The sequence below is a fragment of the Vombatus ursinus genome, unplaced genomic scaffold, assembly GCF_900497805.2.
Source record: "Vombatus ursinus unplaced genomic scaffold, bare-nosed wombat genome assembly UNPS02014770.1, whole genome shotgun sequence".
NCBI classification, from domain to species: Eukaryota; Metazoa; Chordata; class Mammalia; order Diprotodontia; family Vombatidae; genus Vombatus; species Vombatus ursinus.
Genome location: NW_020954548.1, coordinates 16,038,773 through 16,064,669, shown reverse-complemented (window position 1 = coordinate 16,064,669; position 25,897 = coordinate 16,038,773). Strand labels below are relative to the sequence as shown.

General features: G+C 38.5%; 1 long non-coding RNA gene across 1 annotated transcript; it reads right to left on the bottom strand.

Annotated features, from left to right (window-relative positions):
• Positions 1–750: 750 nt before the first annotated feature.
• LOC114043938 lies at positions 751–24,141 on the bottom strand. Its single transcript, XR_003569157.1, has 3 exons — positions 24,052–24,141; positions 2,105–2,324; positions 751–1,616 (listed from the first exon to the last, which is right to left on the bottom strand). It is a non-coding gene; the product is annotated as an uncharacterized LOC114043938 (long non-coding RNA).
• Between the last annotated feature and the right edge of the window lie 1,756 nt (positions 24,142–25,897).

Sequence of the window (25,897 nt, the reverse complement as noted above, 5' to 3'; positions counted from 1 at the left end):
GTGATGGAAACATCACAGTCATCAAAGATAATTCTCTGCCAGGGAGAGTTGTTAAACACTAGAAAAGGTTACCAAGGCATCTTGTGGCATCTTTTCCTCTGGAAGACTTTGAAAATGAGACAGATCCTGATCCATCTAGGCAGGTATAAGACTGGTACTGCCTGAAATTGGAGGAATAGATTAGTTGACCTCTCTGTCCTCTCTGATCCCACTATTTGTGTGGTTTGGTGGGAAGAACACTGGATTTAGAATCCAAGGAACTGGGTTCAAATCCCAGCTCTGCCTCTTACTACCTATATAATAAATATTTAAATTATCTTAGCCTCGATTTCCTCAGCTATAAAACAAAGTAGGTTTAAATCGTAAGACTTCTAAGATTCCTTTTGGCTCTAAATCTATGATCCCATTTTATGACTCTCTTCTCTCTCTTTGTGTCTCTGTAGATAAGCAGTGATAACAACAATAATAAAGTTCATTTCTTTAGCAATTTAAGATTGACAATGTTTTTTTCTCCTCATAACAACCCAGGGAGGTGTTGTTGTTTTTGAATCATTTCATGTGGTTTTCTTGCAAAGATACTAGAGTAGTTTGCCTTTTCCTTTTCTAACTCATTTTACAGACAAGGAAATGGAGGCAAACAAGATTAAGTGACTTGCCCAGGGTCACATAGCTTGTAAGTAGCTGGGGCCAGATTTGAACTCAGGAAGATGAGTCTTCCTGACACCAAGCCTGGCACTCTTTCCACCGCGCCTCCTAGCTGCCTTAATCCTGGGAGGTAGTCAGTGAAAATATCATTATCCCCATTTTACAGGTGAATAAGGAAACTGGGCTTCGACAAAGTGACCACAACGTATCTGCACTGTTGTGCTCAGTATCGGGTACCCGACATTTTAGGAAGAATATGGATATGCTGGAGGGCATCCAAAGGCAGGCAACTATGATGGTAAAAGGCCTTTGGATTATGTTATATGAAGATCAGTTAAAGGAAGTGGACAAGTTTAGCTCAGAGAAGAGATCGTTGTTGTTGCTCTTGCTGTTGTTGTTGTTGTTTGCTCTTCGTTCTCGAAGAAGACCTTGACATCAGGGAGGTGATGCCTTGACATGCAAGTGAATTGGATTTTAGTGTGGGTTGGCTGTGCTAAGTCACCAGCCTCACATTGTCTTCCAGAGCCCTCTGGCTCCAGGGGCAAGATATAGATCAGGATGACTGGAGATGGCCCTGGATGCAGTGGGAGACCTTAACCTTTTTAAGCCAAGGACCTTAACAGGTCTCAGTTTCACTGAGGCAACGCCCAATCAGTGATTAAGGCTAGGTAAGAAATGAGGCAGAGAATGGCCTCTTTGCCAGGAGAAGAAAAGACTTCAGGCAAACAGGATGACTATTTTCCAAGTGCTTGAAAACTGCCAGGGGAAAAAGAATTATATTTATTCTGCTTGGCTTTAAAGGAGAGATCTAGGAGTAATGGGTGGAAGTTGGAAAAAAAGGAGTTTTCATTTTGCTGTTGAAGGGAAGTTTTTGCCACTGATTCGAGCTGTCCAAAAGCAGATATGTTGTCTTGGGAGGCGGTCAACTCCTCTTCACTCAGCAAAGCCTGGCTGGCCACTTCTTGGGTATCCTGTAGAGGAGATGCTTGTTCAGGCAGGTAGGTTCAGGTTGGTCTAGGTGGTCTCTGAGAATGACAGTCAGAGTAACTCAGAATCTCAGAGTTGGAAGGATTATACTCTACTAAAGAATTTATATTCTGATGGAGGGACTATATGACATACAAGACAGCTAAAATGGGGTGGGGAAGGGTGGCTTATGGTTTCAAATGCCTGGGAAGTGACATCGTGGCCTGGTTCTAGGCAAGATAAGGTGTAGAATCACTTGTCAGATGACAAGGACCCAGGGGCAAAATCCAGGGGATCCTTGTGGGAGGGGATTGAGGAGGGTGGCCAAAGTAGAAGCAGCATAACCTTAAAATGGCCAGGAAATGGTGTGGAGACCTGCTGCTGGGCAAGATACAATAAACGGTTACTTTTAGAGCCCAGGGACCTGAGGGAGGGATCCAGGTTGCTCTTAGCACTGTTATTACAGAACTAATGTCCCATGATCCTTTCATACCTTCCCTGGTTTCCATCTTCTACACATGACTTTTCAAAAACATAATTTGGTTGAGGAATTCCATGTGCATCCATAGCAATGTCTTTAGACAACTCCTCCTACTCTTCTTTCTTATTGGAATTGTTTTGATTTGTGCCTTCAAAACCTCATTTTGGAGAGCATCCCATCCCTTCTCGAGCTGAACTCTCTTGGGTATAGTGAATTTATTATTTCCTCCCATCTACAAGGATCAAGAAAGACATTAGATTAGTTAGGTATAATATGCTTTTCAACCTACTAATACTGATTCCTCCATAGCATATAGTTATCTTCAAGGTATTCATTTACCCATTGGCTTTTTAAATGAACACCTCCTAAAGTGATGATAAAAATAAAATAAAAATAATAATTAATAACAATGTGTATTTTGTGGGTTTTACAAAGTAAGCTAACTAGCTATCCAAACATGGGAGTGGGGGTGGGGAGAGAGAACAGATGTTTAATTCTTTGCAAATCATTTTTGTTGGCTTAGTGAAAGTCTGGTGCTTATCTACAAAAATTCACTTATCTCTAATGAAAGCATTCTTCAGTCTAAGTCTCCAAACAACCTTTCTAGAATTCAGAAGGGAAAACATACATATTTCCTTTGGAAGCAAAAGTGAAAAACCAGAATTTAGTTCCAGTACTATGATAGGACTTTTATCTACTACACAAGGCATACTGTATTTTATCCTACATGCCTCCCTGGGCGCACCTTGAAATAAGGGCAAAACTGTCCAACATCCACTGCCACTTTACAGAAGCAGAAAACTTTAAGATAAAATGCCCCCAGGGATGGGGTGAGTTTTCTAGTTTTTGGAGAAGTCTCAAGCATGCCATAAATATCAAACAAAGCAGTAATGATGGCAGTGTCGCTAACATGAGTGGGTGAGATCAACCACAGAATGTTTTGACCAACACAAAGCCTAGCATTAGGAGGCTACTGTAAGTCTCCTTGAACATCTTATTTGGCCTTCAGCAGCATCAGATTTTCTGTCTCGGACATTTAATAGTGGTGTGACCCTTGACAAGTCACATAAACTCTTGGAGCCTCAGGTGATTTCCTAAGGCTAAATAAGAAGTTCTTAACCTAAAGTCTGTGAACATTATAATTGTTTTCCTTTGTAATTCTCTGTATTTTATTTTGTGCATTTAAAGAACATTGTTCTTAGAAAGGGTCTATAGGCTTCACCATGGCACAAAAAAGTGCTAAGAACTCAATGAACTAAACCATAAAAGGAAATCAGAGATCCTTGATGTACTGCCAGTTTTCTGATTGCAGGTGTTGTTTGTTCATTCTTTTATTTGTTTGTTGTCAAATCATTTCAGTCATGTCTGACTCTTTGTAACCCCATTTGGGGTTTTCCTGGTAAAGATACTGGAGTGGTTTGCCATTTCCTCCTCCAGCTCATTTTACAAATGAGGAAACTGAGGCAAACAGGGTTAAGTGACTTGCCCAGGGTCACTTAGTAAGTGTCTAAGGCCAGATTTGAACTTAGGAACATGAGTATTCCTGACTGCAGGCATAACACTAGCCCACTGTGCCACCTAGCTGCCTCATTGATTTATTTAGCAAATGCTTATGTAGAAAGACCACTAGCTAAGCTACAAAGTTTAGATAAGACAGAGCCCCTGCCCTCAAAGAATTTACAGTATAGTAGGAGGAAAAGACATTAAACACTGGTTATTGTAATATACATTACTGTATGATAACTATATACATAGTTTTTGTTTGACATGTGATTTCATTCGTATAGGAAACTTTCAGTGAGCAAATCCCTGTTACCAAATCAGACTAGCACATCCTCATCAGTTTATAGTCTTAGAAAGTTGCCTGGGGCCACTGAGAGATTTGGTGACTCTCTCTAGGTCACATGGCCAGCATGTGTCAGATCCTGGGCTTGTGCCCAGGTCTTCCTGACTCCGTAGCCAACTCTCTATCCACTACCTCATGCTACATCTCAACAAATGCATTAGTAAGGCACAAAACACCTATTTCCTATTTCTCTGTGCCCTAGCCAACCTATTCTGTGAATCTATAAATAAATGCTTTAATTTCTCTTGAATATATTAAAATCACTAGCTTCTACTAATTTGGTAGACTGTCTCTTGTCCTAATAACTCATTATTAGTAAATTTGGAACTAGGGTGGGGCTACCAAGGCTTTGTCTCCAAAGGGACCAAAAATTTTAATGTGATAATGGCAGGTAAACTCATTTTTAGCAGCTAGAAACAACTGAGCTTAGTTCTAATTAGCAAGAATAATTAATTAAAATAGGAAGCTACTAGCTACTGGCACTACCCTTCCCACTCCCAGGACTATACCCCAGGTGAGTTTCTCTCTGGCAGTAATCTACCCTGCTCCCTCCCACCTCAAGCAGCCTTGAGATGTTCTGGGGTCTCTATTCCTCTGTGTGCATTTGTCTTTAAAAGATGATTTGACACATTCCATAGGGTTTGAATCTAGCACAATATGTCATGTTTGCCGTAGGCACCAATGTTTCAATTGTGGCTCTTTGGTCAGAAAAAGATCTTCCTGATAAAGCAAGGGTTTTAAAACGTTTTGTGTCATGGGCCTTTTCTCAGAATAATATTCTTTAATGAATAAAATAAAATACATAGGATTACAGAAGAAGACCAATTATAGTGAAATACAGTTAGCAAAAAGAAGGAAAAAATTAAGTTCATGAATTCCAGGTTAAGAACACCTGTGCCAGACAGAACAAAGGCCTGGTGATTAAAAATTATTATGTGCTGCTAGGTCAGTCAGCTTCTGAAGATGACTTTTGAGTTCACCAAAGTTTACAGAAGAGAGACAGAGAGAAAGAGACAGAGAGACAGAAACAGAGAGAGACAGAGACAAAAGGGAGAAGGAAAGAAGAGAGATAGGGACAGACAGTGAGGGAAAGACAGAAACAGTGAGAAACAGTGATAGAGAGACAGACACAGAATCAGAGACAATAGAGATAGAGAGCTGGAGAGACAAAGAGGGAGAGAAAAAGAGAAAGACAGAGAGAAGCACTAAGGGAGGGGGAGAGCGACAGACACAAGCAGAGACAGAGAAGAGAGACAAAGGGAAATAAAAGACAGGCAGGGAGGGAGGGAGGGAGAGAGAGAGAGAGAGAGAGAGAGAGAGAGAGAGAGAGAGAGAGAGAGAGAGAGAGAGAGAATGAGAACACCGGCCAGTGCCTAATTATAATTCAAGTGCACCAGCAATTTAATAAAAACAACTCCTCCAGAATGTAGCCATAAGGAAAGAGTTTCCACAATCTGTTCAGCTGCATAATTAGTGATTGAGGACCTGGGAACAGTTGGAACATTGCTGGGGAAAGCCCAGGTCACATTATTGATAACATAAATAACAAAGATACAGATTTCCCCAAACTACAAACATCAGAATGTAACTAACAACAACCCTAATTGGAGCACAGAAAACAAACAGAAAGAAGATAAACTTTGTAGCCAGGAAGGCCAGGAGACTGTAGTGAGGAACATTGTTCACTGGCCCACAAGGCCTTCATATCTAACTTTCTAAGAGTCAAAAAATTAGAGATGACGAGCCACAATATTGTAAAAACCTGTGCTTTAGAGTTTTGGACAAGGATACAAAACCATCTAGCCAAATTTGTAGAAGAAGCTAAATCTGATGAAAGAAGGTTTAATAAAGACTAATGTACAGAACTGCACTTAGAAAGGAACATTATATCTCTAAGATGAATGATCTAGCCAAGATGCTACTGGGATGCAAGGCTCGCAGCAAGGCTGCTAGGTCATGGTTTTCAAAGAGAAAAATGACTAAAGAATTAAGGTATCCAAGCTATCCTCATGTAACATTCTGAGAAGCCCTAAATAATTGGAATTACATAGTCAATTCAACCGTCTTAGGGGCTGGATCATGCTGATGAATGATAGAGGTACAGTCTGGTGTAATACAAATAACACTGTTTAGATTGAAAAGCTCTGACAAGTTCTGGTTGTATGACCTTAGGCAAGACATTTAATGTCTGGGTCCTCACTTGTAAAGTGAGGGAGAAGTGATAGATGCTTTCTAAGATCCCTCTCTTCCCTAAATTTATGAACCTATGACCACTTGAAGCCTTGCAAATTATCTCATTCCAGTCTCAGTTCTTTTGACAGAAGATGGTTTGTTGTCTTGATCAGATTCACACCAATTCAATTCAATTGAACAAATATTTATTAAATTCCTTCTCTGCACAAGGCACCATGCTAGGTACTGGGAATTCAAAGACAACCATTTAATAATTCCTGTCTACAACAATCTTACATTCTACTTGGGGTCAAGGTTCAAGGGAAAGGGTATGACATGTACACAAATAAATAAGTGTAAAGGATACTCAACGTACTCTCAACAGGGAGCCAGCACCAACTGGTAAGGTATCGAGAAAAGCTCTGTGTAAGAGGTAGCACCTGAGCTGACTCTTTTGAACAGAATCCAAGGATTCTGTGAGGTGGAAGAAGGAGGGCATTCCAGATGTGAGGCCCCATTTGTGCAAAAACAGAGGGGCAAGAGAGGGAATGTGATGTACAGAGAATGACCTCTATGTGGAGCATTATAGACAGATGATTATAGAAGAATAAGAATATTACCCCACAGTAATGAGAGCCAGTAAAGGATAGATGAATTTGACAAATTTGTAATAGACTCACTTTATAGGCTTGTATGACTTCTTCTAGCAATATTTAGCAATCAAGTGGATTGGCTGTTGTCCATTCCCAAAGAGAACAAAAATGGCATCACTATTTTAGAGTCTAGTTACAGTATGTCCAACTGTGGCTCATCAGAGCAATCAAGTGGAGAAGGTGGTAATCCAGGAATGGGATATGACAAGTCTTGAGTGATGGTATAACAAGAGGGCAAGAAATTTAAAAGTAGAGGACAATGTATTGTTGGACTGGTTAACTATAAGGATCTTGAGCTGAATAAAATAAGCCCCTTGGCCCAGATGAACTAAAGAGATGAAATTATGTTTGATGGAAGGAAAAATATTTTCTAACAATTTGAAGTAACCAAAAGTAGGATGGGCCACCTTAGGAGGTAAAGACTTCATTAGAAGATGTTAAGCAAAAGTGAGGAAGACAATTTGTCAGATTGGCATTTGAAGAAATTCTGATCCCTTTCAATGCTGAAATTCTGTGATGTTATTCATTATTTCCTAGAGAATAAATATGATTACTGAGCCACTGTCATTTAACTTTGAATAATTATGAAGAGTGAAAGAGGTATATCAGGTTAGAAGAAGAGCAAATGTCCTCATCTTTGAAATAAAGTGTGAAATCCGCAATTCAGAGACTAATAAACAACTTTGAATTCTGGCAAAAATTTTAGAATGTTATTATTGAAAAGATAATTAGAGACAAAGCAGGAAGGGATACAAAAACCCAATAAGGCTTCATCAAGAAGAACTGGTCTTATCCTAACTTTATTTCATTTTATGATGGGATAATTAAGATAAGAGATCAAAGGTGTGCTAGAGACATACTTAACAAGGGCACGGTACAATGGAGTGCCAGTCCTTGGAGCATACTTAGTTTTCTTTTTCTTGCTTAATGCCGTGTGGAACCTTGGTGAGTTTACTTACAGAAATGCATGATGGAGGGGAAGTCTATTGCTCACTTCAGAAGATGTACTAGCATTTACTAATTGTTTACTATTGGCTTACTTTTTTGACATGAAAAACTTTTTAATTGGCTGCTGAGTTGGAACTAAACATTCATACGAAAGGCATGGATATTAAAAATAGGGCCCTCTCTCTGGTGGTTTTTTAGAGAGGGGGAAGAAATGTTGTAAGCCTTAAGTAAACGGAGCTTCTCTCTACCTTGTTACCAGGTGGCTATGAGCACATGACGCTTTTATAAATAGGTATCTGAGACAGAATGGACCAGGTCATGACCTTGTGAGATTTGAAAGGTTGAAAGAGTCAGCAGAGATCTGGAAACTATATGTAGTCCATAAGAGATTTTGTTAGCATCCAAAACAAGTACAGAACCAGGTTTGAGGTATAGAACTTGTTTGAACCAGCCCAGCAGTGAACAGATCTGGGCTTAAAGATACCATATACTTTGAGCAAAGGAATGACATAGGCAACTGCTATGCCACACTCAGAAGTGAATATTGAAGGGTAGAATATTTGAGCAACCACTTCAAGTTTGAGGCCCCTCTTCAAAAGGATTGAGGTGGCAGAGGATAATGTGCTCCTAGTTTGGGAGGTTTCTGTACTTGGGTCTTGCTATACTTTCTCAGTAAATATCCTTTTGCAAAATCTAATTGATATTGAATTGCTGATTAATATTGAGGAGAAAGTAAATGTTTAAAATTAAATTAGGATAGTAATTGGTTACATGACACTGGTAAAATATTAACTGGTGGTGCTATTGGAAGACATGAAACAAACATCCCCAAATCTCAAAACTACTCTTAGACCCTTGGTGGTTGAGAAGCAGTATCTGAGTTCTGAAACTGACACATCAGTGCAAGAGGGAATTGAAAAAAAAATATGTTTAGGAACATATGTGTGTGTGTGTGTGTGTGTGTGTGTGTGTGTGATATATATATACACAGACAGAGAAAAAAAGAGAGAGAGAGAGATAATGATCAAGCAATTTGATAATGAATAATTTTTCATGCTATTCTTGTGGGAAAGTCAGAGAGATCTGACCTAGATGTAAGGAGAATTAAATTAGGTGGATTCCAAGTTAGTTGGAAGGCCAGATCCAAAGAGCAGTCATCAAAGTCATCAACTTCAAGGGAGCCTTCCTTGGAGTGTGACTTGAGATCCATTTGACCCCACACTGTTTAACATCCTTATTTGTGTCTTTATCTAAAGGCGTAGATAGCTCCTACATCAACTCTGCATATGGCACAATGCTGGAAGTGATAGCTAATGCATTAGCTGAGCTCTGACTATGTGAATGATCTGACAGAACCAGCATTGAGAGTTGTACCTTAACTGAGGGTATACACAGGCACAGGCCTACCCCTTACATGAAGTTGGGTCTATGTGGATCTTTTGCTTTAGCAGACAAACTGAGGCCATCCTCGTACCAACAAAGGGGCATATTGAATTCCCAATAGTACAGGTAGTCACATTAGAGATAAGCCAAGTGTTTTCAGTGCACATAGCTTAGAAGTAGAGATGCTTCCCTTGGGAAATACGGGATAATTTCTACATTTTAAAATTATAAAAAAAGGAAGCTTGGAGATTTGCCCAGGATCACACAGCTAATGTGTCTAAATCAGGATTTGAACTTAGGGCTCTCTGAATCCAAGTCCAGAGCTATATTCATTGTGCCAACCAGCAGCTGATTATATAAGCAGGCTTCAAGTTCTGGCAGATCCTAACCCCAGTGATGGACTGGATGTATGTCATTCAGGCACCAATTTGGCTTGTCTGATAGCAGGTCATGACTGGGAACTAGGCTACCGAATAACAAACTTAGTTTTGACTAGTTCTATATGTGGACTCTCTCCTTAATCACTTAGGGTTAGAATAGCTATCACTAAAACCATTGACAATAGATTGTAAGCACCTTGAGGATAAGGATGGAGTTCTACCTTTCTTTGTATCCCTAGAATTTAGTACATTTCCTGGCTTATAGTAGGTGCTTAATAAATGCTTGGTGACTTGACTTGTAGGTGATAAATTTCAGAGATCTTTAACAAAATTTGAAGAAGTCAAAATCCAAACTCTTAATTCAACTTAAATTCCATATCCAAACATCTTAGCAAGAGTACTAGACAGGAGATGATAATTTTATGGTGACCTTAATGGATGCACAGAGACGAATAGAAGATTGCTTTGGATGACCTTGTCCTTTTTGGAAGTCCCTGAGCCTTTAATATGGATCTCTCTTATGTACTTACAGGATTCTACTTTGTACTTTCCTTATCTGTGCACATTTCTTCCTCCCTGCTAGACTGTAAGCTCTATGAGGGTAGGGACTGTGCATCATTTATCTTTGTATCTCCCAGTGCCTAGCACAGTGGGTTGGCATGTAGAAGACATTCATTATTTGTTGAATGTTGTTGTTAAATATTGTTTGGTAGTTTCATCAAGCTAGTAGTTTGCTCTTTCTGTGTTTAAATGCACGTGGCAAAAGCTGCTTTCAAAAGCCAAATTAAGATCTTTAATTTAGCTGCCATATTTAACTATGAGTTGGTGAAATCATATGCTGTTTTATGGAAATTCTGATAAAGGGAGGGGGGGAAGATAAACAAACCTCAAAGGAATGTTTGGAGCCATGCCATGCACCCTGTGTGGGCCCAATAAATACTGTTTGAACATGGTAAATTTCTTTTTCAAAACCTCCCCAAACAAAATCTAGCCTCCCAAAAAAGTATGCTAAGCCAGAATTAGAGCAAACATTCTTTGCTGTATTTGTTAAAAGGATGAAGAACAAAGGAATAGGGACAGATGTAGCACATACAACTATAGTAGGAAAAATGCAGGGCTTAAGAGTCAGTCACAGTTATCTGTGTTTTTGTTCTGGTTCTGCCACTAATTAGCTTTATGACTTTGGACCCTAAATCTCAGTTTCCACATCTTTAAAATGTGTGTAGTATCTCCCTTACCTATATGGCAGGACTATTGTAAAGAACAAATTAAATAATGCTATAGGAATACTAGAAAACTACAGTCTCCTAAATGAAATCTACCATAACTCAAAAGAAATAAATGTGACCATATATGCTGGAAAAACAAAGTGGATGCAAAAATGCATATTGTCCGAAGACACAGTTGGATAGGAAGCTTGTTAGATTAATCCATTGATTTTTATATCTTGGTATATCTATGTCCAGTACTGTCGATGGGTCCATAATTGAGGGAAAGAGGAACAAATCAAGTTGAGTTGCATTTTGGAACCTGATTACATGCTGATGAAATCACAGATCTTTGGCACATTTGCTATGTTGCTACAAATCATGGAAAACAAAAGTTTTGGAAGAATTACAATCATAAATAAAATGTGGTGGGTGTAAAGAGGCCACAGCATGTTACCAACAATGACTTGTACATGAGAATTGGCACAAAAATCATTACAGAAAACAGATATGACTGGAAAAAGGTCATATATCAAGAGTGAGAGATAACAGATGGGCTAACCAAGTGGTACAATGATGTTACTCTTGTCCAGAAGACTTAGATTTTAAATCCCATTTCAGACTCTTAGTGGTTATGTGACCCTAGACAAGTCACTCAACCTGAGCCACAGTTTCTTCATCTGTAAAACAAGGATAAATGGTATCTACCTCATAGGATGATTGTGAAATTGAAATAAGATAATATACATAAAATACTTTGCAAACCTTAAAGTACTATATAAATATGAGATATTATTATTTATTATTATACTAGGAGAATAAAAAAAATACCTACAGAACACTGATTGGTTTGATGATCTATGGAAGACCTGTAGGAAAGCTTGGGAAAAAGTTACATGAAAAGAAAAGACATGGAGGAGCTATCTTCTGTAAACTCTAACTTGTGGTTATACTCCAAGGCTCCAAGGACCCCCTTCTCCTTTCTTGCTACATTTTCTCACTTGATAACCTTATCAGCTACTGTGGGGTTATTTGTTTTTTAATCTCTGTGCAAATAACGCCCAGATCTGCATATATAGCCCTAGTTTCTCAGCCAAACGCCTGCCCCACATCATCAAGTACCTATCAGACATTTCAAATTAGGTGTTTCATAGACATCTCAAGTTTGGCACGTCCAATATATAACTCACTCTCTTCCTCTCCAAACCCAACCATGTTTCTAAACTCCCTCATTCTGTCAAGAATACTAATATTCTTCTAGTCACTCAGACTCACAATTTGGGTACGATCTTCAACTCCTCACTGTCTCTCCTACCACATATCCCACCAATGGCCAAATCTTGCCATTTCTATCTTCATAACATCTTTCATATTATCCCTTTTTCATTATTGGAACAGCCACCACCTTGGCTCTTGGCTCTCATCTCCTCTCACCTGGGTTATTATAAAAGCCCCTTAATCGGTCACCCTGCTTTAAATCTCCCTGCTCTAATCTATTCTCCATATAACCCCCAAAATGTTTTAATTCATTTTTGTAAAATTAAATTAATTTATTTAGTTAGTTTTAGTTTTCAACATTCATTTTTATAAGATTTTAAGTTCTAAATTTTCCCCCTCCCTCCCCTCAGTCCTCCCCAAGATAGCATGCAATCTGATATAGGCCATACGTGAACAATCATATTAAACATATTTCCACATTAGTCATGTTGTGAAAGAACAATCAGAACAAAAGGGAAAAACCACAAGAAAGAAAACAAAACACCAAAAAAAAAGAGAGAGAAAATAGTATTCTTCAATCTGCACTCAGACTCCATAGTTCTTTCTCTGGCTGGGGATAGCATTTTCCATCATGAGTCTTTTAGAATTGTCTTAGATCATTGCATTGCTGAGAAGAGCTAAGTCTATCAAAGTTAATCAACAATATTGCTGGTTCAACAACATTCCCCTGGTTCAGCTTACTTCACTCAGCATCAGTTCATATAAGTCTTTCTAGGTTTCAAAAATGATTTTCTTTATGCTTATGTTTGACAATGTCACTCCCCAACCCAATAAACTCCAGCGGCTCCCTATTGCCTCTAGGATAGATAATGAACTCCTCTGTCTGATTTTTAAATCCCTTTTTCAACCTCGCTCAATCACACAAAAAAAGTAAATTCTAGATCTTTACATGACTTTTTGACTTCCCAATCAATTAGTTTTAACTAATTTTAATGTCATGCTCAAGCTCTAAACTAGCTATATATTCTGCAGATTTGTGGAGGAGATTCCCCTTTGGAATAAATAACATCATCAAGAACAACAACAACAGCAAAATTAACAGGACTATCTATGAAGCATGAAAATGTTATATTTTGTAAAATAGTTTGGGCAGCTATGGTTTAGTAGAAAGAGTATGAGATTTGGTGTTAAGAGAACCTGAATTCTGATCCTGATTCTGCTAAATATGAAGTATATGACCTTTGACAAATATTTTATTTTCTTTGGACCTTAGTTTCCCCATGTGCAAAATAAAGATAATAATACATATCCTACCTACCTTGATCTCTCAGTGAATCAGTGAAGTCTCTAATAATGTTTTAGTAGAATTTGACAACTCAATGAAAACCTGTGTTCAAAGCTCATACCCATCATTACTGTGTGACTTTGGGCAGGGTACTTAATCTCTTTGACCACAGTTTACTCAATTTACTTTACTACATGAAGATATTGGAATAGATGGTGTCTAACTTTCCTTCTAGCTCTGAATCTATAATCAATGATTCTGTAAATCACAGCAAGTTTGTCAGCTTGAATTGGTGGAAGGAATTTCAAAATTGGTCATTCTCACACTGATGAAATCACTAATAATAATAAAATGAGGTAAATTGAAAGCTAAAAAAATGAAGCTGTCCCCTCAGGAGCATTTTCTAATTTCTTCACAAAAGTAGAAAGAACTATATACTTCTTGAACCAAAGACTTCCCGTAGCTTGCTACAAAACAAAATGACAGTTATTTTGAGGGTTAAGTGGACCACAGTTCATAACCTATGTTGTTTTACACCAAACATGTTGAAACTTAGTGGATGGCTTATACCCAGATGTTTCCAGACAGTTTATATTTACTGCTGGGCCAGATCATGACATGAGCAAATGTAGTCAGCAATGATAAAAGGGTCAGAATGGTGCAGACAGGGCACTCTGTATCACCATTCTTTCCAAAGAGAAAGTAGCTGAGTTGATAACAATTTCCTTTCTATAAGAATTTAATCTCTAGGATGGAAAAGGTGTTGATAGTGTTCGTTATATTCAAAGATTGTTTAAAAAAAAGCATATGTCCTATTGCCTACTTGATTCTACAAACATTTTGTTAATCATGTATTATGTGCATAGTTCTGAAAAACACACACACATTGCACAAGGCACAATGGTGTCTGGACAAATATAGACAACCTCTGACTTCTTGGGGCTTAACATTCCCTACATTCCCTTGAGGTGAAACATATTCTTTTGTTGTTCAGTTGTTTCATTGTTGTTCAGTCATTTCATCTGTGTCTGACTCTTCATGACCCTATTTGGATTTTCTTGGCAAAGATACTGGAGTAGTTTGCCATTTCCTTCTCCAGCTCATTTTACAGATGAGGAAACTGAGACAAACAGGGGTAAGTGACTTGCCCATGGTCACACAGCTAGTAAGTATCTGAGGTCAGATTTGAACTCAAGTCTTCCTGACTCCAGGCCTTCTGCTCTATCCACTGCATAACATATTCACTATTAAGTAAATTCAAAATATATAAAATAAATTAATTTCAGGAGGGAAAGAACATTAATAACTAGGACAATCAGAAAAGGCCTCAACTAGAAGGTAGACCTTGAGCTGAGACTTGAAGGAAACTCAGGATTCCAAGTAGTGACAGTGAGGAGGGAGTACATTCCAGGCAAGGGGACTTGCCTACACAAAGATACAGAAATGGGAGATAATCGTTAGGTCAGTTTGATTGGAACAGAGAATATGTGAAAAGGAATAATTTGAAATATTACTGAAAAGGTGAGGAGAAAAGAATGTGGAAAGCTTTAAAACCGGGATGAGTAGCTTGTATTTTATATTTTATTCTAGCGACAAAACAATAATGGAAGATTTTTGAGTAGGGAAGTGGCAGGGTCAGATCTATGTTTGGATTTGGGGTGGGAGGGATCAGACCTGTGATCTCATTGATATAGGAAACTTCTGGTGAAGAACTCCCTCTGTTAATGTAGATTGGTACCCGGGCACTGAGAGGTTAAGTCACTTGCTCATTGTCACACAGCCAGTAAGTATCAGAAGTATGACTTACCCCGTTACATTACACTGACTCTCTGGGTGTTAACAATATTAATTTGGCCACTGTAAAGAGGATCCACTGGACACAGCAAAGACTATAACCAGGGAGATAAAATAAGATTGGCTATTCCAATAGCACAAGAATTGTTTTGAAATCAGTTAGAAGATGGAAGGTGCTTTAAGGGAATGTATTTTATTACAAAGCAAATAGTCACTATAGGTATTTAGACAATTTTTATTCTACTATGTTATAGAAATGCTTATTTTATTGCATAAATTAAAAATAAAATGAATTTTAAAATTTAAAAATTTGAGCATTTACCAGCACATGGGACAACTGTGATGCCTGTTAAGTGAAGAGCTGGGACCTTGGTTGGCATGTACTACATTTTTCAATCACTAGGGTTGGAATCACTTAGAACTATTATAAGATGCTTTTTTTTCCTCTGCAAAATATTATTTTAAGAATTGGTATTGGTGGTTTTACATCAATTGGCCAAAATTGAGAAGGTTTTTGTAAGATTTTATTGAAGTTTGGAAATAGAAAAAATAATGTTGAAGATACTTTCAGATGTGGTGGTAAGAACATAGTACTTGGCATAAGAAGCCCTGACCTGTAATTCATAGAAAACAATATATAAAAAATAAGGAACTGATAAATATGTATAGAATAATTATATATATATGTATATATGTGTGTATACATATACATACACATACACTCTCTCTCTCGCTCTCTCTCTAGATATATATATATATATATACATATATATATATATTTGTGTCTAATGGTAGCCATCTATAGGTCAAGGGAAGAAAAAAGGAAAAAAATTTCACATGATTATTATATATTTAAAAGGAATAGCAAATTGTACATAATAGATTTGTAGTTTCATGTACAATCTGCTTTTTTATCATACTGTGTTCCAGAAATGCTTTTTTATTCCATAAATTAAAAATAAAATAAATTTTTAAAAAGATAAGAATATGTAAGAAATAGAAAGCAATAAAATTCATGACTTGAGATGACTTGCATAGATATACAAAGCATGGGTAACACGATTAAGTATCAACCTTAATACAAAGAAGAAAACTGACTTTTTTGAGGAAGCCACATGGGGTGATAGAAAGGATATTCAGTTTGGAGTCAGAAGACCTAGGTTCAAATCCCACCCATCAGTTACTAGACTGTGACCATAGGCAAGTCATTATGACTTTCTGGGAACCAGTATCTTCATTTGTAAAAGATGAAGAAGAAACTAGATGAAGAAATTCTGGTTTAGACCAGAGGCCTCCTAAGGTCCTTCCCAATTCTAAATCTAGGATCCTAAGTATCATTGAGACATTGTGAGCTGGGACACATGACTCATATTTGGTTAGGCAAGGGTACAGTATACCATATTCTAGAGAAATGGAAGAAATAAAAGGCTGGCAGAATAATATATATTAAGAAGATATATTAATTTTTTTAAAAGCTATATATAACAGAGACTTGTGGTTTCATATAAAATTCTCCTTTTTTGGTTCTTCCTTGTTTAGGAAAATGTTTGTATTTATTGGTATTTTCAAGTTCAGAATAACAAAAATAAATAATTATTCAGTGGGGAGGTATTCTAGGCATGAATTAGGAAAGGAAGAAAAAGCAGACATTCTTATGTCTTTGTGAGGAATTTCTTGAAAATTCACGAGAAAATTTAATAACTGGGGGTTGGAGGTGGTAAGCATGATGGAGAGCTTTTGGGTAAGGATCAATAGAAGAAAAAGAAAAAAAAAACAGTAATGAGAGAGTACTGCATACCACCAAGACAGAAAGAAGAAATAGGCAAGAAATTTAAGGGAAAAGTCACAAATGTAGTACTGGGAACATGCTATAGCAGTGAGAGGAATTTGATTTTACCTCCCAGATGAGGAACGTTTACCAACACAAGTTGGCACCTTCCCTGCAACTCATATACTTAGAGACTTGCCTGGAGCATTGAGAAGGTAAGTGACTTTCCCAAGATCATATAGCCAGTGTGTATCTGAGTTAGGATTTGAGCCAAAGTCTTTCTGGTTTCAAGACCATAGCTCTATCCACTGTACCACATAGACTTTAGCCCATTGTAGTGATGGAGGACTTTAATTTTTTGGATATCTGCTGGAGTTTTTGCTACGCTAAAAGCAGAACAGTTGATAAATGCTTGGCTTGCCTTAATGAAAACATTATTCTTCAAAGTGTGAAGGAACCCATAAAGGGAATTGCTATTCTGAACTTGATTCTGATGAACAAAGTAAAACTGGTGACCAAAGAAACTATGATATCCTTCAATGAATTGACCACTGTATTTAGATTTCATTATAGAAAAAGGAAAAAAAAAGTCATGGATAGTCTGACAAGAACAATAGATTTTGAAAAAATGGATTTCAAATCATTCAGAGCAAAGACAGGTTCACATTGCCTAAAATTCTACAAAGGTAGATGGCTCAGGAATGGAGGTGGGAGATGTGCTCAAGAATTAAATTCTAAAGATATAAACACAAATTATTCTAATGAGGGAGAAAAAGATATCGTCTATATAGACCAATGTGGATGCACAGGGAACTCACTGAACAAGTCAGATGTTTTAAAAGCAAAGCACACATGGATAGAAGATGGAATCAAGGATAGAATGAATACACACGAATGTCAAGTACTGGAAGAAATATGTCAGGAACACAAAAACTCAGAATGATCTGAGACTGGAAATGAACACTAAGGAAAAAATAGGGGTTGCTTTAAACCTTTTTGGGAGGAGGCAAGAGGAAGATAGAAAAAAAAAGTTAGGACCACTGCTTGGGGGTAGATGAGATAATGATTTCTCAGACAACAGAAATTATCCTTGAACCAGTAAAAAAAATAGAACAAACGTGGTTAACAGGAAAAATTCTAGAACAAGTGTTTGGAGGGTTGGTTTATGAGAATGCAGAAAAGGAAGCAATGATCACTAAGAACCAGTGTGATTTCATTAAGATTTAGTTATGCCAGACTAACCCCATTTCCTTTTTCATCAAGCTTATTAGATGGCTCAATAAAGAGTCTGTTCTGGACACTATAAGCCTGCATTTCAGTAGAGCATTTGACAAAGTTTTTCATTTCCATCCTGGTGTACAAGGAAAGATGTTGACTAGTTGTAACACAACTAAGTAGATTCTTCAGAAAAGTATTTTGCAAACTTCGCTGCTATTTTTTTTTATAAATGAGTTGGATAAATGTGACATTTATTAAATTCACAAATGGCATGAAACTGAGAGGAAGATGTGTAAGTGGCAGGACTTGAACTCAAATTTTCCTTAATACAAGGCTAGCCTCCTAATTGTTTCTTCATGCTGCCTCTCACATATTTTATTTCATTTTATTCTTACATTTGAATTTGGAGGCATTCAAGACCAGGACAGAAATAATATAGCATGGATACATTTCCTAATATTGTCTTAGCATAGAGTATTTTTCTTTGTTTGTTTGTTTGGAGACTCCTTCTAAAGCCTCTTACACTTTTCCATAAGGACTTGCCTTCTTCAATTCTTCAAGTGACTTGTAAATTCATCACTGGTTTTTCCCACTGATACAAACCAAGCCATGGTTTCATGAATTGCCATGGTCAAAAGAAATCATCCCTTGCTAGGCAAATCTCTGGGACTGAGTTTCTCTAAACTTAGCTGGGCTAGTTCTTCTGCAACAACAGTCTTCTGCCAGGTTCCTACTTGACATTTTTCCAACTTGCTAGGCTTTGCCACGGCCTTCACTCTGCTAGTATAGTCTGAGAGAGCCCAGGGTCACCCCCATGGCTCAATTGAGGCATTAAAATCAGACTTCAGGGAAGGACTTGCCACTTTATTTTTTAAAATTTGTACCCTGCCTAGTTCCAAGAGAACTTAAAGCCCTTGCCCTCTTATTAAGGAGATGAACTTCTCAGCAGTGTGTATATTCTTCCATCTAAAAATGGTATTTTTCAATATTGCTCTGGGCAACATTGTGCCCAAGTAGCCATGACCCTAAGCCAAGGATGATCACCCTTTCTTCATGAGACTCATATTGATTCTCACCACTCCATGAACCCTAGTTACTAGTTCTTTCTCTCCTGAAATTATTTCATATTTATATTGCATGTGTTTTGTATTTTTCTTTATCTTTGTATAGAGTTTCCCTTGAGTAGAATGCAAGCTACTTGAGGAGGAACAGTTATATTTTTGTTTTTTGCATCCCCAATCTGGAACACAATAGGCATTTTATAAATATTCATTGATTGATTAAGTGATTGTTGGATGAATGAATGAATGAACAAAATATCTTGTGGCATCTGTATTTCTTGTGTGATTGAAATTCTGACCACCTCCTCTATGCCTTAGTAGAAAGAACAATCCAATTGATATTATTACTGGAAGCATTTTTAAAAATATGCCTTATGTCTAGTAGAATGCAAGCTTCTTAAGGGCAGAGACTTTCTCATTTTTTAATTTATTTTCCTAGCAACAGCCACCATGTCTGGCATACAGTTGGTGCTTAATAAATGCTTGTTGATTGATGTTGTCTATGTCATATATATAGGATAAAAACAAGACACATAATTTCATTGGTATAGGAAATTCCCAGGTGAGAAAACTCCTTCTACCAATGTAACATGGCTCCTACTCTGCAACCTAGAGAGTTGCCTAGAGCCCTAAGAGGTGAACCAATTTGACCCAGGTCACAGTGCCAGCATGTTTCAGTTGTAAGACTTGAACCCACATCTTCCTGATTTCAAGGCTGTCTCTCAGCTTGTATAATTATCATGGAATTATTCAAGGTCATATAGGGAGAAAGCAGTATACCCCAGGTTCCCTGACCCAAAATTTAATACACTTCTCATTATGCCATATTGCTTCATCTGTCCTGGTTTCCATTTTCCAATGGCAAGCTCTTAAGTGGCCAGGTCATATTTTAGTTTTATTTTTGAATGGTGCCTATTTCTATGTCATACACACAAAAGGAATTTTTAAAAATAAATACTTGATGTCAATGATGATGTGAATTAGATCCAGATCCTATAAAACTAAGGACTGAATGAGCTGAGCAGAAAGGTCAAAGTCTTGGGCCTCCAAACAAAAAAAAATCCACATAGTTGAGTAACCACTCTATGTTCTTCCTTTCTTTGATTGCCAATAGAAGAAGCTCTGCTCCTCATTTTCCTCTTCTTCTTCATCCTCCTCCTGCTCTTCCTCCTCTTTTTTCTCCTCCTCCTCTTCCTCCTCTTCCCCCACATCTAAAACAGATTTCCTGAAAGACCTTCTGGTTCAGTTCTCCTTCCCTTGGCAGGGCAGACTGTCTGCTGAGCCAGTCAGCTGTCTCCTTGAGATTCACTGCCAGGTGGACAGCTTTGATGGCAAGGAGGTGGCTTTCCGCCCAGTTAAGCCGCTTTCCAGCCCCCAGCCATAAAGATGAGCTCTCGGCCCTCCTTCCTCCTGTAGGATAGTGCAGACATATTGCCTGCCCTTAGAAGGACAGTGTCCCTGTGGAGCTGATTACTGAGCTGAGCACAGCCCCTTACTTACTGCTCTTCTCTCAGAGAACTTAGGAGCCTGACTTTGACCAGCTCCTTTGTGTCAGCCATTCTCAGGGAATGGAGCCATGGGAGTAGTTAGCATGATTGAAGGTCAAGGAACCAGAGAGGAGGGGAAGATTGTACTGTGGATCCCAAGTTTCTTCAATGACTTGCCAGGCAGGCTATGCACCGTCCTCATTGGGAAATGCTTCTTTCCAAAGGAAGAGGCAGACAGATGTCTCCAAAATCTTAATCATAGCATATACTCTCTTGCCAGCCCTCCAGGCCCAGATTTCCAGTGGCCCACAGGATGTCTCCAAGTGGATGACCCACCCAAACTACAAATTTAATGTTTCCCATATTGATGCCTTTATTTCCTCCCCCAACATCCACTCATTCCCCTTTCCCTAACTTTTCTCTTTCTTTTGTTATCACAACTATTTTTTGGCTCCCTCATTCCCCACAGCAAATTAGTTGCCAAAAGTTACTGATTTTACCCCTGTACTATCTCTTGTTTCTGATCCTTCTTTTCCACTTTCCCTGAAACCATCTTAGTTCAGGTCCTTACCTCTTCTAGCCTCTAACATCTAGGTGGAGCAACAGATAATAGAGGGCTGCTTCTGGAATCAGAAAGACCTGAGTTTAAATCCAGCCTCGGACATTTAGTAGCTAGGTGACTCTGAGCAAGTCCCTTAACTTCAATCTGCCTCAGTTTCCTCAACTGTAAAGTAGAGATAATAATAGCACCCACTTCCCAGCATTGTTGGGAGGATCAAATGAGATAACATTTGTAAAGCTCTTAGAATAGTTCTTGGTACATAGTGGGTTCTTAATAAATGCTTCTGCACTCCTGATTCCATTATTTTCTCTCTCCAAGTCATGCATCAGTAATCTTTCCAACTTCTCTCTGTGATGACATCACTCAAAAACTTTAGAGGCTGCCCTGATATTAGCACTCAGGACGCTCCACAATGTGGTTCTAAATTTCCTTTCTAGCTTTCTCTTAGACTGGTCCCCTTCTTCCTCTTTGTTGCATCCTCATTCTCATAGTGAGGTCTCTTATCCCTTATTCTCCTAACATGCCTTGTCTGTCACCTATCTCTGTCTGACAACGTCCCTCTCTTCCTTTTTCCTTCAAAATCTATTTCAGGCTTAACCTCTGATAAGTCAGTGCACAAACATTTATTTATTTATTTTTATTTGAGGGGGGGAGGGTTAGGCAATGGGGTTAAGTAACTTGCCCAGGGTCACACAGCTAGTAAGTGTTACGTGTCTGAGGTCACATTTGAACTCAGCTCTTTCTGAATCCAGGGCCGGTGCTCTATCCACTGCGCAACCTAGCTGCCCCTGCACAAACATTTATTAAGCCTGTTTTTGTTTACAGAGTATTTATTACTCTGTAATAAATAAAACAGAGTATTAACAGAATATTTATTACTCTATTCCAAGTACTGTGCTAAGTGCTAAGGATACTAAGAAAGACTTATTTTTGTGAGGATCCTTTTGGTTGCTGCCCGAAAGGAGCTTATATTCTAAACAACTTTGTGCATACAAGATACAGAGAGTATCTGGAAGGCAATCTTAGAAGAAAGCACTAGCACTGCGGGGATGAGGAGGGGGCAGCAATGATAAAGGCCTCCTGCAGAAAACGAGGCTTGAGCTGAATCTCAAAGGAGACCAGGAGAGTCAGAAGATGGAAATAAGAAGGGAGAGAATTGCAGGGATAATGGATAGCCAATGAAAAAAGCATGGAGGTAGGAGACAGAGTGAACTATCTGAGGAAGAAAAAAATGCAGGTGCTACTAGAGAGGAGCAAAGTATAAGAAGAATAGAAAAATAAAGTGGAAAAAAGGCAAGATTGTGATGGGCTTTAAATGTCCAATAGGATTTTATGCTAGTAATAGGGAGTCCTTGGAGTTTATTAAGTAGGGGGTGACAGGATCAGACCTGTAATTTTAGGAAAATTGCCCTGGCTGCTGAATGGAGGATGTATTAGAATGGGGAGGTGTGGCTGGCAAGCCAACCAGAAGGCTATCACAATAATCCAGGTGTGAGGGAAAGAGAGCCTGCACCAGCCAGGGTGGTGGCTATGTGGATGGAGAAGCAGGGCTGGAAATGAAAGATGCCATGAAAGTAAAAATGATAAAACGTGGCAATAGATTGGCTAGACGGTGTGAGTGCAGGGGAGGAGTCAAGGATTCCACCCAGGTTGTGAGTGAGTGGTACCTTCAACATTGATAGGAAAGTTTGGAAGAAGGGAAAATTTGAGGGAAAGGATAAAAAATTCTGTTTTGGACATGTTGTTTGAAATGCTTAAGGGATATCTAGCTTGAGATGTCCAAAGCATGGCGATGTGAGTCTGGAGGTCAAGAAAGAGGTTAGGACTGGATATGCATAGATTTGGAGATCGGTTGCCAGAGGGGAGAAAAGAAGAGAGCCCAGGCTAGAGCCTTGAGGAACATTCAGAGTTAGTGGGCATGACCTGGAGGAAGAAGTATCAAAGGAGACTGAGAATGAGCTGTCAGACAAATAGGAGGATAACCAGGAAGGGGTGGGTCATGAAAACTTAGAGATGGGGAGTCATCCAGGAGAAGAGGGTGATCAGCAGTTTCAAAAGGTACAAAGAGATCAAGCAAGATGAGAATTGAGAAACATTATTAGAGTCAACAATTCTTTCACTAATCTTTCCATTAATTCCTCCTGGTCTCACTCTCACTTTGCCTAGCCCTCACCTTTGCACTTACATCACCTTCTCTTATATTATAGCTATCTGTGTACACATCTTTTCTTAATAATTTTCTTAATAATTTAATCTTAATAATTGAGGCTAACTAATTATCTAGCTAAACTGGACTTCTTGCTGTTCTTCACAAATGAAATTCTGTCTCTCCCCTCTGTGCCTTTGCTTAGAATCTACTCAATAAATGCTTATTGTTGATTCATTAACAAGGCAACTTTATTAATGAAAGGAAGGTCTGTGATGTACCTATCATTGTATTCCCAGCCCAGGACTTCATATGGAGTAGACACTTCATCAGTGTTTGTTGAACTGAATTGAATAAATGAATGAATGATGAAGTATTTATTAAGCTCTTATTAAGCACAAGCAATATGCAAAGCACAGAACAGACAAATACAAAAGTAAACACAATTCCTTCCTTCGTAGATCTTATATTCTAAGAAGGCAGATAGCACACATGGGGAAGAGACATTTTGGGACAGGGATGGTGAATGGGGCCATAGAGTGAAGGGAAGGGAAAGGGAATAATCATTATATAGTACCTACTATGTGCCAATTACTAAGCTAAGTGCTTTACAAATATTGTCTCATTTGATCCTCAAAACCACCCTGAAAGGTAGTTGTCATTTCCATTTTACAGTTGAAGCAACTGAGGCAAATAGAAGTTAAATGACTTGCCCAGAGTCACACAGCTAGTAAGTTTCTGAGGCTGGATTTGAACTCAGGTCTTCATGACTCCAGATCCAGCTTCAGCCACTTCACCTCCTAGCTGCCTATGTATCATAGGGTACATACCTCATCCAGGGACAATGGCAGAGTTGATGTGATTCTAGTTCATGGTTCCAGAGCCAGAGGTAGGGAGGCAGAAAGGATATGCAGGAGGCAAGTCAGATGGTGAAGCTATTGAAGAGATGACCAGAGAGCAGGGAGAGAAGTAAAACATGACAGCTGGGACTTTCCAGAAATAGTGATCCGGATAGCAGGTCCCTAGGGTGGCGAGAACGTTGCCAACATTGTGGAAGAGATAGCAGGAGAATGAGAAGTGAAGTGAAAAATGAAAATAGAGAAAGAAAAAACCAACCAAAGTTTCTGAATGAAATCATGAAATTGTCTCCTCCTTGGTAAACACTATAAAATCAGTATTCTAATTAGATAAATGTGCCTCTGTACATTACCTATCATTACAGAGCCTTGGGAGAGCAGAGCATGCAACTTTCTAGGAAAACAGCAACCTACAGTGGAAAAAGTGTTAGATTGGGAGTCAAGAAAGACCTGGGTTCAAAATCTGACATTTACTACATGTATAACTACAGACAAATCACTCAGCCTCTTTGAAATCTCATTTGCCTCATTTGTAGGACGGGGGTAGTATGACCTACCTCATAGGATGGTGAGGATCAAATAAGATAATAATGTGTCATGCAAATGTATCTCCAGTTATTATCAAACACCTTTTTTGTAGAATTGCTAATTCTACCAATATTTTTAAGTGTCTTCAACTGTGTTGATCCTAGTTGTTATTCCTCAAGATCAGAATTCCAAGGAATAAGGAGTTTAAATGCTGCAGAAATCATAGAGTTTGTGGGTTAAAAAGGCCCTAAGAGATCATCTCCTTTCTGGTCCAACTCTCTCATTTTCCGGATGTGGAGAATTAAGTCCAGAGAGATTGAATACTTACCCAAAGTCACTCTATTAGTGAAAAAGTCAGGCCCAGAACCAGATGTCCTAACTCCCAGGACAGGACTTTTTTCCACTACACTGCCCTGATTTTAAAGGACACACACACACACAAAGTTAGCAGAAGAGTTGAAATTGCTACTTCTTCTCTGACTTTCTTAGCTCTTGCATGGCTACCAACTCTCTGGATGCCTTTCCCATGGACTGCCACCATTAGAAGCAGCATGAGCCAGTGAACCAAACAGAGAGTAGCAAGGACTCTAAATTTTAATCTCTGCTTGGTTACAATCTCACAGTGTGACCCTGGGCAAATCACTTAACCTCAGCTGTGGGTATAGGCTTCCCTACATGTGCACAAGAGTGACAATGCTGACTTTCAAAAGCCAAGATGAGTATACACCAATTAATGAACATGAGGTGGCGAAATACCATACATTCCTTGCCTTATAATGAGCAAGAGGTTGAAAAAGCTAATTGCCTAGAGCAGCATTTCACAAAGTTGTTTTTTTCCTGGAAGCTTGGTCTTGATGAAACACAGTAAAAGTTTCTTTGAAGAAAAGAATAATAATGATGAAAGAACACACATAGGAAAACTGTCTACCTTGCTTGCTGTGTCTGTCATGAACAAAATAGGTATTGCATCAAAGCAGAGAACCATTTCTTATCGGTTGAAATCAATCATGTGATTAAAAGTTGGCTTGTTAATCAATCAACAATAAGCATTTATTGAGTAGATTCTAAGCAAAGGCACAGAGGGGAGAGACAGAATTTCATTTGTGAAGAACAGCAAGAAGTCCAGTTTAGCTAGATAATTAGTTAGCCTCAATTATTAAACATTTCCAATAAAATATGATGCATAAGAAAGAGACATAGTGGACTTGGAGTCAGGAAGAAATGGGTGCAGATTCTGGCTCTGGTGCATACTAGCTGTGTGATCCTGGGCAAATCACAACCTCTCTGAGTC